Genomic DNA, 16,090 nt, shown 5'->3' on the forward strand with positions numbered 1-16,090 from the left:
CTACCTAGAAAAGATACAACCCCAGCAGCTACATATTAACATTTTTCCAGTACTTACGGTTTTAGTGGGATCTTTGAAGCTACAGCAGAATATATAGACATCTCAACTTCCATTGGTGGCAGCTTCCACAACTGAATTATTTTGACCTCCATTAGATTTTGCACATCCATAGATAAAAGCATTCAACTAGACCAACCATCATCTTTCCCATTAAATAACTCTAAAAATATTTTCAATACTTTCCTTTTGAGCACTATTTATTTACAACTGTGACGGTTTTCTTAGTAACAGTTTGTCTTTTAAACTAATTTCACTTGAATCTTTTAAAATATTTTCTCCATAAAAGTATTGATGCTTGCAGGAAATCAGGGAGGGCTGCAACTCTTCACAAAACAGCTTTAGTAAAAGTTGCTACAGTGGATTTGTGGATTATTTTGGGCAAAAGAGATGATGGGCTAAATAAAAGAGCGTGGGAATGGAGATTCTATCCCCTCCGCAGGTGATCAGTTCCTCCGACGAAAGTCCTTTGGTGAAGAGTTGCAGCCATTATAGAGGTGAATATAACAATACAGACCTGGATTTAATAATCGCGGAATAGAAATTGAGACATACAGGAGCGATGAGACACACTGCTGAATTAAAGCTGGGATACCCTATTGGTACTTTATTTCGTCTGAAATACATGAGACGACTTCAGCCAAATGTATACCTGCAGCTTATATATGAGAGTTCAAAGACAGGTGGCATAGTCCTAATGAGACCCTTGTAAACGTGTTTGGGTCAATATGTTGATGCAACATCTCTTGTTGTATTGTGATTAGGTCCCACACTGGGGTTACTCCAAAATGTGTACATTTCCCTAGTGTTATGTTGTAATTTTAAGCCATTTTTTAAATATGGTTACACCAAGAGCACTGTGTGTCTACACTTTATTTATCTATTCATAGCAATACCATGCACATATATCGAAAGGAGTAGCCTCTATTGCTTTTGTTTTCAAATTAGGGACCTCATTTAAAAGTCCATTGCGCTGCTGGTGCGTCACTTTATTTGACACACTGGTGGCGCAGTGTGCCTGCCCCATATTTACAAGGCCATGTAAAGTCACCCTGCGTTACTTTTTTAATGGCCTTGTAAACATGGTCCCCTTTCACAAATTAGCATGAAAAAGATGTTCCATGGGTGTTACTGAGGGTGTTCCAACACTACGCCGACGGAACCTGAAACATTTCTAAATTTACAAGGTGTCCTAAACCTGGGAATGCATCAGAATCCTACGCTTCACCAAGGGAAACTTTGGAGTGGTGCAACGAGGAGAAATGCTTTTATTTCTCCTAATTTTTTGCTCTTTCTATGTGTGCTGCGGAGCAAAATACCATTAGTGGTAATCTTTTGTGCAGGATGATATCCCTTCCTGTACAACAGCAATCATCCCTGCAATGCAGGCATCCTTGCACCATGGCGCAGGGATGCCTGCTTCGCAGGACAGGTGCTGTTTGTGCACCGGCGCAGGGGAGAAGGACAGGAATGCACGGTATCATGTAAATATTGCACATTCATGCCCTTTTATTTTGACACACGGCTGAGTAGCAGGAAGGCTTGCTGCGCTGCTGTGTCAAATATAGTAAATGAAGCCCAAAATGTGTTTGATGAAAAATATAAGGATTTCTATGTGGCATGTGAACCGATAAATAAATCCCATTGGACACAAGCTGCAAGTCTGAGCGCATAATTTCTTACAGGAATCTAGTTTATCCTTGTATTGTTTGTGTTCACAGCAGGTCTGCAGGCTCTTCTTCTTATCATTACCCCCAGGTCCCTCCTGTCCTCGTCCCCTTCATTCATAAAATATGAGATTAACTATCTCGCAGACAGAAAAAAGAAAGCAGGAATGCTGGTACGCCCCTCCCTCTCCCTATAGGGAGTATATAAGGGTACAGTACCCAGCATGCCTCCTGTTCTTTTTTCTGTCTGTAGACAGTTTAATTTCATCTGTTTGGATCCAGGAGCCGACGGGCTCCTGGGGCTTACCTGCTGCTGGGCTTCGGGTAAGGGCTGGCTTCCCAGGTCTCTCCTCCTGCCGGGCTTGGGGAGTTTCCTGCGGGCACTTCAGGCTGTTCTTCTATGTTCTGTGGCCCTGGTGGTGTCTGCGCCGTGTCTCCGTTCTGCCGGGCTTTCCGGAGACGCGGCGCTCTTGGAGGGATTGCTGCGGTCCTGCGGCGGCTCCGGTGTGGCTGGGGCGCTTCCTTCCTGTTTCTGCCTGACTTCCTTTGCTTGGGGACGGGAAGTCAGGCGTTTTCCATGGCGGCTGGCGGCAGTGTTTGCAGGTGTTGCCGGTCCTGCGTGTAAGTACCGCGTAGCGGTTTTTCTTTTCCCTTTTAAGGCGTCTGTGGTTCTCTTGTGCCTACATTCGTTTCTTTGCTTTGGTGAGGCGAGGTGCTGCTGTTGCTCGCTTTTCCACTGCTTCTGTGTGCCTCGCTGACGGACTTGGTTCCTGGTGCTGGCTGGATTGGCTGGAGTGCTCCTTCGCTCTGGCCCTACTCTGTGGTTTTTCTGCTGGCCTTGGTCATGGGGAAACATGCGAGGAAGAGCAGGCATGTTGCGGTGTCCTCTTCTTCCTCTACTTCATCTTCTCCTTCTCCTGCCCGTTCTCGTCATCGTTCCAGGGGTGGGGATGCCAGATTGAAGGCTCTTATCAAGGAGACTCTTTTGGAGTTGGGGGGTCCCGGTGCTAAGGGGTCCTCGGCCAGGTCCAAGTCTCGGTCCAGGTGTGCTCCCCCTCCGTCTTCTTCTTCTTCTTCTGCTTCGGACTCGGAGGACGGGGGTTTGGACGCTGATCCTGTGAAGGGCAAATATGTCGATAAGGAGATGTTGCCGGACTTGTTGAGCCATGTTAAGGCTAATATGGGGTTCCCTGCGGATGATGTCCCTGGTACTTCTGGGGGTTCCTTGCTTCGGCAGTTCCAGTACTCTGCGCCTGTGGTGATGCCTGTTCATCCCTGTGTGAAGGAGGTTTTGGATCGGGAGTGGAAGGATCCGGATCGCATCATGCTTCCTCGCTTCATGGCCAAGTTATATCCTCTTCAGAATATGGCTAAGGATTTGCCGGACTCTGTTCCTGTGGATTTGTTTTTGGCGAGTCTGGTGGGGCGCACCTCTTTGGCTGAGGATGCGGTTGTCCGTGATCCTGTTGATAAGAGGGTGGCCGCTTCCCTTCGTAAAGTGTATTCTGGTTCCCATCTGGCGCTGCGTGCTGGCATTTACGGGACTTATGTGGTGCAGTCTTTGCTTTCTGATTTGAAGACTTTGTATGGTTCCATGGATAATGCCACTGACTGTTCTGACATTCTGGCTCACATTGAGCGTCAGGTGGAGTTTCTGTCTGACGTGTCTTTCGACGCAGTGCGTGCCTCTGCTCTGTCTGGGGGTGCTTGCATTGCTGCTCGTCGGAACGTGATCCTCAAAGACTGGAAGACTGATTCGGCCCAGAAATCGGCTGCGCTGCGGTTGCCCTTTCAAGGTTCCATGTTGTTTGGTGCTGAGTTGGAGGGCAAGCTTCATAGGCTTTTCAAGGAGAAGAAACATTCCTCCTCTTTCAAGATGCCCTCGGCTGCTCCGGCGTTCTCTAAGCCTAAGCCTTTCTTTCGCCCCTCTTCTCACCGGCAGTCTTCCAGGGGTCGTGGTCGTTTTCAGTCTGGTCGGGGTCGGGACAAGAAGGCGAAGTCCCCTCCTGCGAAGCCCTGTTCCTGACTATCTGGGGTCCGAGGTCGGATCCTTGGTAGGTGGTCGGCTTCGGTTATTTCTTCCAGCCTGGATGTCCTCCTGTTCAGACTTATGGGTCCTGGGCGTGATCCGTTTGGGGTACCGTGTGGAGTTCTCCAGCCTGCCTCCGGACTCGGGGGTCCGCCCGACGCCTTGGCCGTCCTGCCCATCCAGGCGTGCGGAACTGTTGCTGGGTGTTCAGTCTCTGTTGGACAAAGGGGCGGTTCGGGTGGTTCCTCCGGGGGAGATGGGTCGGGGGTTTTACTCCATCATTTTTCTGGTGCCCAAGGTGACTGGAGGGTTTCGCCTTGTTCTGGATCTCAAGGCCCTGAACAAATTTGTGTTGCGGATTCCGTTCAAGATGGAGACTCTTCAGAGGGTGATTCCCCTGGTTCTCCAGGGTCATTACATGTGCACTCTGGACCTCCAGGATGCCTATTATCACGTCCCTGTCCATCCTCTCTCCAGTCCCTTCCTGCGCTTTTGCCTTCTGGGGGTCCATTACCAGTTTGTAGTTCTCCCGTTTGTCCTGCGGTCGGCTCCCAGGTAGTTTACGAAGGTGGTCGCTCCCTTGGTGGCTTTCTTGCATCTCCGGGGGATGATGGTTTACCCGTATCTGGACGATTGGCTCCTGCATTCTCCCACCGCAGAGCAGTTGTTGGCTGATCAGCGGGTGGTGTGTGCTGCGTTGAGGGACCATGGGTTCCTGTTGAATCTCCCCAAGTGCCGGCTCCCTCCGTCTCAGGACCTGCAGTTCATTGGGGCCCGTTTCCGCACGGATCTGAATCGGGTGTTCCTGCCGGTGGATCGGGCTGTGACCCTGTGTTCTCTGGCTCATCGGTTTCTGGTGGGGAGTTCGTTTCAGGTCCGGCTGTGGTTGCGCCTTCTGGGGTTGATGGCGGCCTCTGTGTTCACGGTGTCTTGGGCTCGGTTCCATCTTCGCCCTCTGTGGTCATACCTGCTGGCTCATTGGGATCCCTTGTCGGGGGACTTGTCCCTTTTGGTTCCTGTCTCCCTGTCGATCCTTCCTGCCCTCCGTTGGTGGTCTCTGTCATCCAATCTGGACAAGGGCTTGCCTCTACAGTCTCCTCCTCCGGTGGTCCTTACGACGGATGCCAGCGCTCTGGGCTGGGGGGCGACTTTGGGGTCGGAGTGCCTTCAGGGTCGGTGGTCTCTTCTGGAGAGTCGTCGGTCTTCGAACTGGCGGGAGTTGTCTGCTGTGTGTCTGGCTGTCCGGGGGTTTCGGCTCCTTCTGGTGGGCCGTCATGTGTTGGTTCGGTCGGACAACTCGGTGACGGTGGCCTATCTGAATCACCAGGGCGGTATCCGTTCTCGGTCCCTGAACGCGGTGGTGTCCCCGTTGTTTTGCTGGGCGGAGTGCCATCTGTTGTCCCTGGTGGCTGTACATGTACGGGGGTGGACAATGGGGTGGCGGATGCCCTCAGTTGTTTTTTTCCTGCCTCCCTGGAGTTGGCCTTGACTCCGGTGGCCTTTCGTCTGGTGTGCGTGAGGTTTGGTTGGCCCTTTCTGGACCTCTTTGCTTCCCGGCACAATGCGCAGCTTCCCCGTTTCTTCTCCCGGATTCCTCAGGTGGGGTCTTGGGGAGTGGATGCTCAGTCCCTTCCCTGGCCGTCTCGCCTGCTGTACGCCTTTCCTCCTCTGGTTCTGATCTCTCGCTTTCGGTCCCGGCTGTTGCGGGAGGATCGGGAGGTGGTGGTGGTGGTGCCCTTCTGGCCCCGCAGGTCTTGGTTCCCCACGCTGATGCTGTTGGCTGTTCAGGGTCCGTGGTTCTTCCCCTTCCTTCCGTCTCCCTTGCGGTCCTCTCTGATGTTGCCCCTCCGGCGGCTTCGGCTGTCGGTTTGGAGGTTGAGAGGCAGGGGTGGAGGCGTAGGGGTCTCCCGGAACATTTAGCCTTGGCTATTCAGCGGTCTCGGAAACCTTCTACCCTTCAGTCCTATGGTAGGCATTGGGGCAACTTTGAGCGTTGGTGTCTTGGCCTGGCTTTGTCGCCCCTGGTTTGTCCTTTGACGGATGTTCTCCAGTTCCTTTGGGATGGGTTCGAGAAGCGTTTGTCCATTTCTACTTTGCGGGCTCAGTGGGCTGCTATCAGAGCTTTTCGGGCTCCTTGGGGGAATCTGCCGGATGTGGATGGTCTGGTTTCCCGTCTGTTGCGTAGTTTTTCTAATTCCCGCCCTGTGGTGCGTCCTTCTTTCCCTCTCTGGGATCTTCCCTTGGTTTTGAGGGTTCTTGTTGCCGCTCTCTTTGAACCTTTGGAGGAGGTGGATATGAAGTTTGTCATGCTGAAGGTTGTTTTTTTGGTGGCTATCACTTCTGCTCGTCGCCTGGGGGAGCTGGGTGCCTTGATGGCTCGGGAGCCCTTTCTGTCCTTTTCTGCTGATGGGGTGGTCCTTCGTTTGGATTCCTCCTTCGTCCCTAAGGTTTCCTCCCAGTTCCATCGCTCTCAGGAGCTGGTCCTGCCTGCTTTGCTTTCGGCTCCTGTGGACGGGGACGACCTCCCTTGGTCCTTGCTGGATGTTTGCCGAGCTTTGCGGGTTTATTTGGATCGGACCCGGGACTTTCGGCTTTCTGACTCCCTGTTTGTTTCTTTTGGTTCTGCCTCCAGGGGTGGCCGTGCTTCTTCTTCTTCCATTGGGCGTTGGTTGTAGCAGGTTATTGCTCTGGCCTATTCCCTTTCTGGTTCCCCTCCCCCGGCTGGGGTTCAGGGGCGTTCTACTAGGGGGATGGCTGCTTCCTGGGCGGAGGTTCGTGGGGTGTCCCTTTCTGAAATTTGTAGGGCCGCCACTTGGGCTTCTGCTAATACCTTTGTTAGGCATTTCCGTATCCAGAATGTTCTGGGGGATGATACTAACTTTGGTTTGGGGGTTCTTCGGGCTGTGTGTTCCTGATTCCCCTTGTTTTTCTTTTTTGCTGTGCTGTTGTTTTCAATAAATTGCTGGGTTTGCTGTTCTGCTGTGTCCTGGTGGTTTGTTGTTTGATGATGGCCGGTTGCTGCTTGGGTATTCTCATATTTTATGAATTAAGGGGACGAGGACAGGAGGGACCTGGGGGTAATGTCCTATTACTTACCGGTAATCTTCATTACTCCGGGTCCCGTTGTCCTCGTCCCCTTCATTACATCCCTCCCTCTCTCCCGGACTTTCCGGCCCTCATCTTGGGCTTGCTGGTTCAGGAGGCATGCTGGGTACTGTACCCTTATATACTCCCTATAGGGAGAGGGAGGGGCGTACCAGCATTCCTGCTTTCTTTTTTCTGTCTGCGAGATAGTTAATCTCATATTTTATGAATGAAGGGGACGAGGACAACGGGACCCGGAGTAATGAAGATTACCGGTAAGTAATAGGACATCACTTCCTTTCCATGCAGGGCCTGAGACATTTGGAGAAAATCTGTGAAGTGATTACCTATTTCAAATAATGTCAAAACTACCTAGGGACGCAAACCTGAGTGTCTCGGGTAAGAACATTTTTTCGTGTAAATTCCTTATTATTCAACAGCCATTAATTCATGAACCTTTTACTTTAAAAGGTACTCATTTGCCTTCCAATCCTCTTACATAGAACTTCTTGCTCAGCTAGCTTACCATCAGGTGTTCCCCTCATTCTGCCATAACAAAATAACAAATAGAATATGTAATTTGATTTTCTCTTGCTCTAAAGTGCAAAAAATCGATCTGTTATTCTTTACCAACCTGTGTAACGTACAATTGGCTTTCTATGGTAAGGCACATGTCTGAGACTTCTGAGATGTCTTCTCACTTCCATTTGTATTATTGTTAATTTAATTTAGAAGCCGTGCAATTGCTTTGCTGAACACCTAAGACCTGTTCCATTGAGGTGCACAATCGTCAAGCAAGCACCTGACGACTTTACATCTCAGTATCCAAATCTTTAACACTAAGGGGCAGATTTACAAGCCCCTTGCGCCAATTTTGCGTAATTTTTCCCATGTTATAAATGACACAAAAGTGATGCAAAGGGCTTGTAAATCTGCCCCTAAGATTTTTTGGCCATGAGTTCAATGTCATGAATGCTGAAGCTACTGCAAACATTCAGTCTGAACAGGGCTTCTTGGTTGGTCACCTTCCTTTCCGTGATATTGACGTGGCCACATAAGCTATGCAAAAGAGATATGAAGCAGAAACTCAAATTGGCGCTCTTCTGGCTATTGTCAGCAGGTATTCAACTCTGAGTCATAGTGACTATTGATTCTCCTCAGACATTAAATGCTCTTTTAATATATATTTGGGACTTTTTGCAATGCATCAGCACTAATGAGAGAGCGCCATTTAAAGTGAAATTTGTAGGGGTGCAGCATATGTACAAGTAGTCAGCACCCGCATATGTAGAGGCCTGTTAATCATGTTTAGATGCAATGTATGAAAGAGTACTAAAGTAAATTGGTATCAGAAAATGTGCAGAGCCAACGTTACAAAGTGCAATCCATGCTTGCTGAAAATAGATGCTTTTAAAATGAAATCTTCTTCTTATGCAACGTGTGTTTAGCAATGCAATTGAACTTGAGATCTGCTTTATCTGAAACGTAACGGTCTACACATATATATAATGATTTGCTTAAAAGTAGAAAATGCATTTGCTGTTTAAGGTTAGAGGCCTAGTGAACTAAGAAGAAGGAATGCCAATGTAAAGCGTTGGGCCTATAAAACAAGCTGTGGCCTAGTTCCTTTGGAATTGGTGTAGGCCTGTTGGAGAATGCCTTGCTTGACATTTAACTGTAGAAATGATTTATAAATGAACCTTTATAAAATGTTGCAATATCTGTAGACTGTGAGCTACTTGCGTGTATTCCTTTGCAGGCGCCTCATCGAGCAGATAGTAGAGTAGAAGGGCCCATTGTGTGCGTAGGTTAGGATTCTAGACCTAGACATGGAGGAGTAGACCCGGAATTCAAGGAGGCAACTTGAAAGGATGAAGAGCCTGAGACCCAAGGATGGCTGAACGGACACAGATGGATCCACGCCATGTGGAATTTTACAGAACTCAACACCTTCTAGAGGGGCGTACCTATAGGCGTGTCATTAACATTGTGGGGTTTCGTATTAGGGACAGCACCCCGAGGGTGGAGACAGAGCAGATGGCTGAGGAGCTAGAGAGAACGGTCGCATGGGCAAAGAGCTTAGCAGCGGTGATGGAAACTCTAGTCTAAGGGGAAAGGTGGAGAACTTCTTTGGAAGTCTCCACAGCTGACACCTTTTGGTTAGGTTGGGCTGTTGTTGAGTAGGGATGTCATCTAGCATAGAGTAGGGACAGACTAATCTGAATTAATGTCTTATATCCTGATGAGTACCAGAACTCAAGTTATAGCTATTCTGTTTAGTTTAATGATTCTGGAGTTGATTTTCGTTCTGTTCATTAGCCAGTTGAGACTTTTCCGTAGGAATATGTTTGTATTAGTACCTGTTTATCTCTTGAACCTCTTGCTGAGGTGCCTGTATCTTCAGTCAAGGAATTGGTTGCTTGGTCGGAAGTAATCATTTCTAGTGTATGATTGGGACGCATGCGTGACCGGCGAGACATCGGAGAAAGGAGGGGAACTGCTGCGAAACGGACGCGAGTGACGTCAGAAGGAGCCGCGCTGTGATAGGACGGTTAGTGTGAAGCCGCGCTGAGATTGGTGGATTGTCATCAGGAAGTAAACGAGGGTTGTAAACAAGGAAACGTTGTGGGTTTCATCATAAAATGTTTTAAAGTATTGCGGAAATGTTTCAAAGGAGAAAACAAGATAGAACCTCGGGGCGAGGAGGAGGCTCCACCCGAGGATACTCCAGCCTATTATATGGCAGCAAATGTTGGGTTGCATACCATATTGTGGCTTGATAATTGGTGTAAGATGACAGATGGAAATGAGGAATTGACTTTTCCTAAATATGGAACGTTTAGACTAGAAGTGTTATACCAGTTGAAAGCGATTATGGCTGCATTGCGACCTTTGCCCAGACCAACACAGTTTGAAGCGCTAAATGCATGGATCAGGGCAGCCCACGACAGGAACAGAGACAGGAGACAGGAAAGAGTAAAACGATCGGTAAGGGCGGTTCAAGAAGCGAGATGGGATGCCATGGAAAAGAGGTGGAGGGTACAGACCATTGCAGTAGATAAGTTGTATCCGTTGCTGGAAAGTGCAGGGGATGGGCAGAAAAAGAGCACAGAGGATGAAGACAGTGAGACAGACGACAGCCTAATAGAGAGGCTGTTGTCAGAAAGGCCACCCCCATACAATCCAGAGCTAGAGGGAACGCAACCATCGAGAAAGCACTGGGAAGCCCCAACAGGGGAAGGCGGAGTTCCGATGGGGAACGGATGGGATACCCCAGGCGACAAGTTTACCCCAGATAAGGGAGAAAAGGCACCTCCACCCTCACCGGTAGCGAGAGTAGTGGGAAGATTTACAGTACAGAAGGTACGGGTGGAAGATGGTGTCCATTCTCAGAAACTGCCAGATGCCCTTACAGTACCGGTTACCATAGGTCCCATAGTATCGGTGTACAACCCGGAACAGACACAAAGAGAGAGTACACCCCAGATGGGGAGTGAGAGGAGTGCCAGCGAAGATAGAACTAATGTGGCGGATGGGTGGAAGACATTACCTAGACCTGTAGAACGGAGCACCCCTTTGGTAACATCGGCAGACCCTTCGGAAGACAGAGGGGGTTGGAGGGGATCGATGGATCTGAGAGGACCAAGGCCGAAGTCGATGAGGGAGTTAAGGCCAGATTTGAGAACTTGGGAAACAGTTGTGGATACCCAGAGCGACAGGTCAAGGAATGTGTTTGGGTCGGAGAACGAAGAGAATAGGATGGTTTCTCACTGTGCAGCTAGCGAAAGCAGACAAGAATGGGAACGCGGAGGTGTGGGAAGCAGGGGGACGTCCCCTCCGGAAACAGCAGGCAGGAGTGGGACTGCGAGACCTGTGAGGGTAGAAGGGTTCCTCCTAACACACCTGAAGAGAACAGAAGAGAGAGTCAGAACGGCAGCGGGAGGGACTCTAAGGAAACTTCTAGCCAAGGCACACTGAGAGCGGCAATAAAGGCAAGAAGGTTAGACGTGCTGAGACTAAAGTCAGAAGTAGAGGAAATAGTGGAAGGTACACTGCCACTAGAAAGAATTGAACTTTACGAACCAGATGAGCTATTGTTCGTGGCAAAGGATGTCACTCGGAAGGCTAGGACTGCTCATGAGAAACTCTCAGAATTAGCGAACAAGTATGAGGTGGATTTGACAAAGACAAAAGCTTTGCAGGGGGGCCATAGGTTACAGTACTCAGATCAAGACCTGGAAGAAAAGAGGGTGATCGGGTTAAAAACCCATATCAGGGAGCTGATCATGGGAATCCGAACATGGTCCAACTTGGAGAGATGGGAGGAAAGGTGGTCAAAGAAAAAGACTGTTAGGCGGAGTGTTATTGGGACACCCCCGGGAGGAGGGTTGATGCATGCCGAAGCGTACCCCTTGCGGGAGGTGACCCATGGGGGATATGTACATGTACCCTGGAGCAGGGGAGATCTGGCTGCCTTTACTAACACTTTCCCAAAGTTGCGCGAGAGCCCAGTGGAATGGTACAAGCAGGTAGAGAGGTTCGTTAAAATCTCGAAGGTGTTGTGGATTGATTTGAACACACTGTTTGACATTGTGGTTCCAAGCGATTTGTGGATAGCATGCAAAGTCAGTGTTGAATGGCCCACAGCGGAGCCAGAGCGAGATACAGCCACAAATGGGCCGTCACCTAGGGTAATGGCAAAGTACGAGCAGGCGATCACGTGGCTGAAGACTAAGGTACCACCACAGGACATACACTGGGTAAAAATAGATCGGACTAGGCAGGAACCAAAAGAGACAGTGCATGAATACTACGAGAGGCTATTGCTGATTTTCAAGCAGTACAGCGGATTAGATGTGATGGATCCAAAGGATATGGGACAGTTCGTATCCAAGTTCGTGCTGGGATTGAGGCCTGATATCTGCCTCATGATACAGCAACATTTGATCTGCTGGCAAAACAAGCCCTTAGATGAGAATCTGAGGTATGCGAGGTACTGCAGTGATGAGATAGACTCGAAGACAAAGAAGTTTAAGGATAAACTGATGTTAGTCCAGATGCAAGCGGGAGGACAGGGCCAGTCAGGCAATGGCACCATGGGTAGGAAGACAGGGGGACAGAAAAAAGACAACGAAGAAGGTCCGAGACCTAGGATAGACATAGCGACTCTGAAAAAGACGACCAAGTGCCATCAGTGTCATGAGGTCGGGCATTGGAGACGCGAGTGCCCCCATAATCCGGACAATCAGGTGCAGGAGGAGGAGGAGGAGGAGGAGGAGGAGGAAGTCGAAGCCCCTCCGATACGGAAGGTGACAGTGACTAAGCCCCAAATGACAAAAGGGGGGACATCGGTCCCTAGGGCTCCGGTTCCTCAACCACCTAAGATTTCAGCAGGGAACAAGGTTTACAGGCAGATGCCCTTCATAGTCGAGGGAGATGAGCACTATTTCTTTGATCCAGTGACAGGGCGGTGCCTGAAAGGGGAGGAGGACTGCACTCTTGGAGCAGTGCTGGAGGTAGATCAGAGGGGACCCTTTGTAGAAGCTGACGTAGACGGACACCCCACCACCTTCTTGGTGGATACTGGTGCTTCCAGATCTACTGTGCGGTCTGCGGTGGTCCCAAATTTGCCCCTTTCAGGACAAACTATTCAAGTGGTAGGAGTAGCGAACAGAAGAATGACAAACCCATTGACTGAGCCAGTCCCGGTAAAGATCGGAAGTTTCAGAGATAGACACCAATTTGTAGTGTGTGATTCCAGTCCTGTATGTTTACTAGGAAGAGATCTTTTGTGCAAACTCAATTGCACCATCTATTGTACCCCCAAGGGAGTAGAATTGCAGACTAATGATGACGATGCTGATTTTAAAGTTGCAAACACGCACATGTGCATTGAGTTGTACCCTGCTATAACTGTGGAAGAACTTCCCTGGGATTTGAGAGATTCAGTCTCACCGGAGGTGTGGGACTTTACGGGGGAGGAGATAGGACTGATCAAAGGAGTAGAGCCTGTCAGAATCCAAGTGAAACAGAATGCTGACTTTCCTAGAACACCACAGTACAAGCTGACTCCAGAGACATTGGAAGGAATAAAACCCGTGATTGAGTCCATGATTAGACAAGGGATTCTGAAGGAGGTTATGGGCAGTCCCTGTAACTCTCCGATAATGGGCTTGCAGAAGCCAAGTGGGAAGTTCAGGATAGTGCAGGGCCTACGAAAAATTAACAACATAGTCGTCCCATGTTGTCCAGTGGTACCGAATCCATCAGTAATACTGTTTCAGATACCGTTCCAAGCTGAGTGGTATTCTGTGATTGATTTGTGTCAAGCTTTCTTTTCCATCCCACTGCATGAGGAAAGCCAATTTCTTTTTGCGTTCAAAATAGAGAGTCGCGTATTAACATGGTGCCGTATCCCACAAGGGTATACAGAGAGCCCATCGATCTTTAATCAGTTGCTGAAAAGGAATCTGGAGAGTCTGGTACTGCCACAGAACTCAGTTCTCGTACAGTACATAGACGACCTCCTTGTTGCGTCAGACACCGAAGACGCTTGTAGGATTGACACCATCGCCTTGTTGAACCATTTGGGAGAGAATGGACACAAGGTATCACCTAACAAGTTACAGTACTGCCTGCAAGAAGTGCAGTATCTGGGTCACAGAATAGAGCAGGGAAAGAGGAAGGTGTCGCCTGACAGAATTGAAACGATCATGAGAATGACTGTGCCCTCGATCCAGAGAGAGGTTAGAATGTTCCTGGGCATGGTTGGCTACTGCCGACAGTGGATTGCAAACTTTTCCCTGAAAGCGAAACCCTTGCAGAAACTGACGCACAAGGACGTGGTTGATCCGGTACCATGGGACACAGATTGTATGATGGCTTTTCTTGAGCTGAGAGAGGACTTGTGTCGTGCTCCGGCTCTGGGGATGCCAGATTACCACAAATCATTTGCATTATTCTGCTGTGAGAGGGAAGGATGTGCTTTAGCTGTTCTAGTGCAAGATCATGGAGGAGTCCGTAGACCAGTTGCCTACTTTTCGGCTACCTTAGACCCAGTAGCCGCAGCGTTGCCCGGATGTCTCAAATCCGTTGCTGCAACAGGTGTCAGCATTGAAAGATGTGAAAGCATAGTGATGGGATATCCACTGACAGTGCATGTACCTCATTCTGTGGAATTGTTGATGACCAGGACCAGGACGCAGCACTTAACCAACAACAGACTCACACGCTACGAGCAGGTTATACTTGCTGCGGAGAATGTGACTCTCAGGAGGTGCTCTGTCTTGAATCCTGCTACTTTGTTGCCATTACCAAATGATATAGATGATGATTGGGAAGACCATGATTGTCTTGATGTAACTGAACTATGCACCAAACCTAGGCTGGATATTGTTGATGTGCCATTGACAGACCCCGATGAAATTTATTTTGTCGACGGCTCATGCATAAGAGACAATACTGGTCAGTTGAGAGCAGCATTTGCTGTCTGCACTATTTCTGGAATAATTGAAGCAGCCTGCCTGGAAGGAGTACACTCCGCGCAGGTGGCTGAGATCATTGCGTTGACGCGTGCCTGTCTGGCAGCCAACGGAATTCGGATTACCATCTTCACCGACAGCCAATATGGGTTTGGGGTGGTTCATGACTTCGGACAGTTGTGGTCGCAGAGGGGTTACATGACATCATCAGGCTCCCCAATCAGGAATGGCGAGTTCGTCAGGTTATTGCTGGAGGCGTTGCAAGGTCCTGCCGCAATAGCAGTGGTAAAATGTACAGCTCACACCAGAGGCACGGACTTCGTGACAATGGGGAATCGTTATGCTGATGAAGTTGCATGCTATTGTGCAGAGCAGGGATACTCCTTTACTGAACAACACATTGAGGGACCGAGGGAAAGAACTGAGCTAAGCATGATGCTTGAGGTGGCAGATACCTGGGAAGAGTTGAGAGACATGCAAGGACAGACGTCAGATTATGAGAAAAAGGTGTGGGAATCGGCTGGTTGTGTCAAGGGAGATTTGGACATGTGGGTTTCAGCTGATGGAAGAGCTGTGTTGCCGAATGAGCTGGTGAGTGCGATGGCACGACAGATACATGGTCCTGTGCATCTGGGAAGGGATGCGATGTTGCGTGTGTTCAGACAGACATGGTACAATCCCAAATTTAGACAGGCTGCGGAAGCAGTATGTCAGAGATGTGTGACATGTCAACAGATAAATGTTGGGAAAAGAACACCAGTTACACTGAGTCACATTGGAACGTCCGGCAGACCTTTTTACAGAATGCAAATAGACTTCATTGAAATGCCGAGGTGTAATAGCCTCAGGTATGTCTTGGTGATTGTGTGTGTGTTCTCTAGATGGGTTGAGGCATATCCCACTCGTAGGTGCGATACACTCACTGTAGCCAAACTATTGTTAAGGGAATTGGTGCCACGATTCGGGGTTCCGACCTCTTTGGAATCGGACAGAGGAAAACATTTTAATAGCGAAATTATGAAGATGCTCTGCTCTGCTCTGAACATTGATCAAAGACTGCATTGTAGCTACCGTCCAGAGGCTTCTGGCATAGTAGAGCAGATCAATGGTACCCTAAAGGCCCGAATGGCAAAGGTGTGCTCATCCACGTCCCTGAAATGGCCCGATGCACTGCCGTTGGTATTAATGAGTATGCGTAGTACCCCGGATAGGAGGACAGGGCTCTCACCTCACGAAATTCTCATGGGGAGGGCTATGAGATTGCCATCTATTCCTACAACTGCCTTGCTGAATATCACAGATGACCTGATTCTTGATTATTGCAGGGGACTATCTGATGTCATCCGTTCTGTGTCCCTTCAGGTGCAGGCTGCTGAAGTCCCGGCTGCTAGCGACCTTTGTCACGACCTGTGCCCGGGTGACTGGGTATTCGTGAGAAAGCACGTGAGGAAGAGCTGCCTGGATGTACGCTGGAGAGGACCTTTCCAGGTGATACTCGTAACCACTACTGCCGTGAAGTGTGGCGGATTGCCGAATTGGGTCCATGATTTTCACACCCGACGAGCTCCAGCACCTGAAGAAGGAACAGCTCCTCTCGTGGATGAGAACAATAACGACGAAGAGGATCCAAAAGAGGGAACAAGTCAAGCTGTGGGGGTGCCGGTGGAAGTGGGGAACTCCCCTGCTCAAGCTGTGTATGATCACGACGACAGTGACACTGAATCCGCCCCAGAAGAAGGAAGTGGCGGAGAAGGTGATCAGAGTACAGAAGA

The sequence above is a fragment of the Lissotriton helveticus genome, chromosome 7 (genome assembly GCF_964261635.1).
Source record: "Lissotriton helveticus chromosome 7, aLisHel1.1, whole genome shotgun sequence".
Classification (NCBI taxonomy): Eukaryota; Metazoa; Chordata; class Amphibia; order Caudata; family Salamandridae; genus Lissotriton; species Lissotriton helveticus.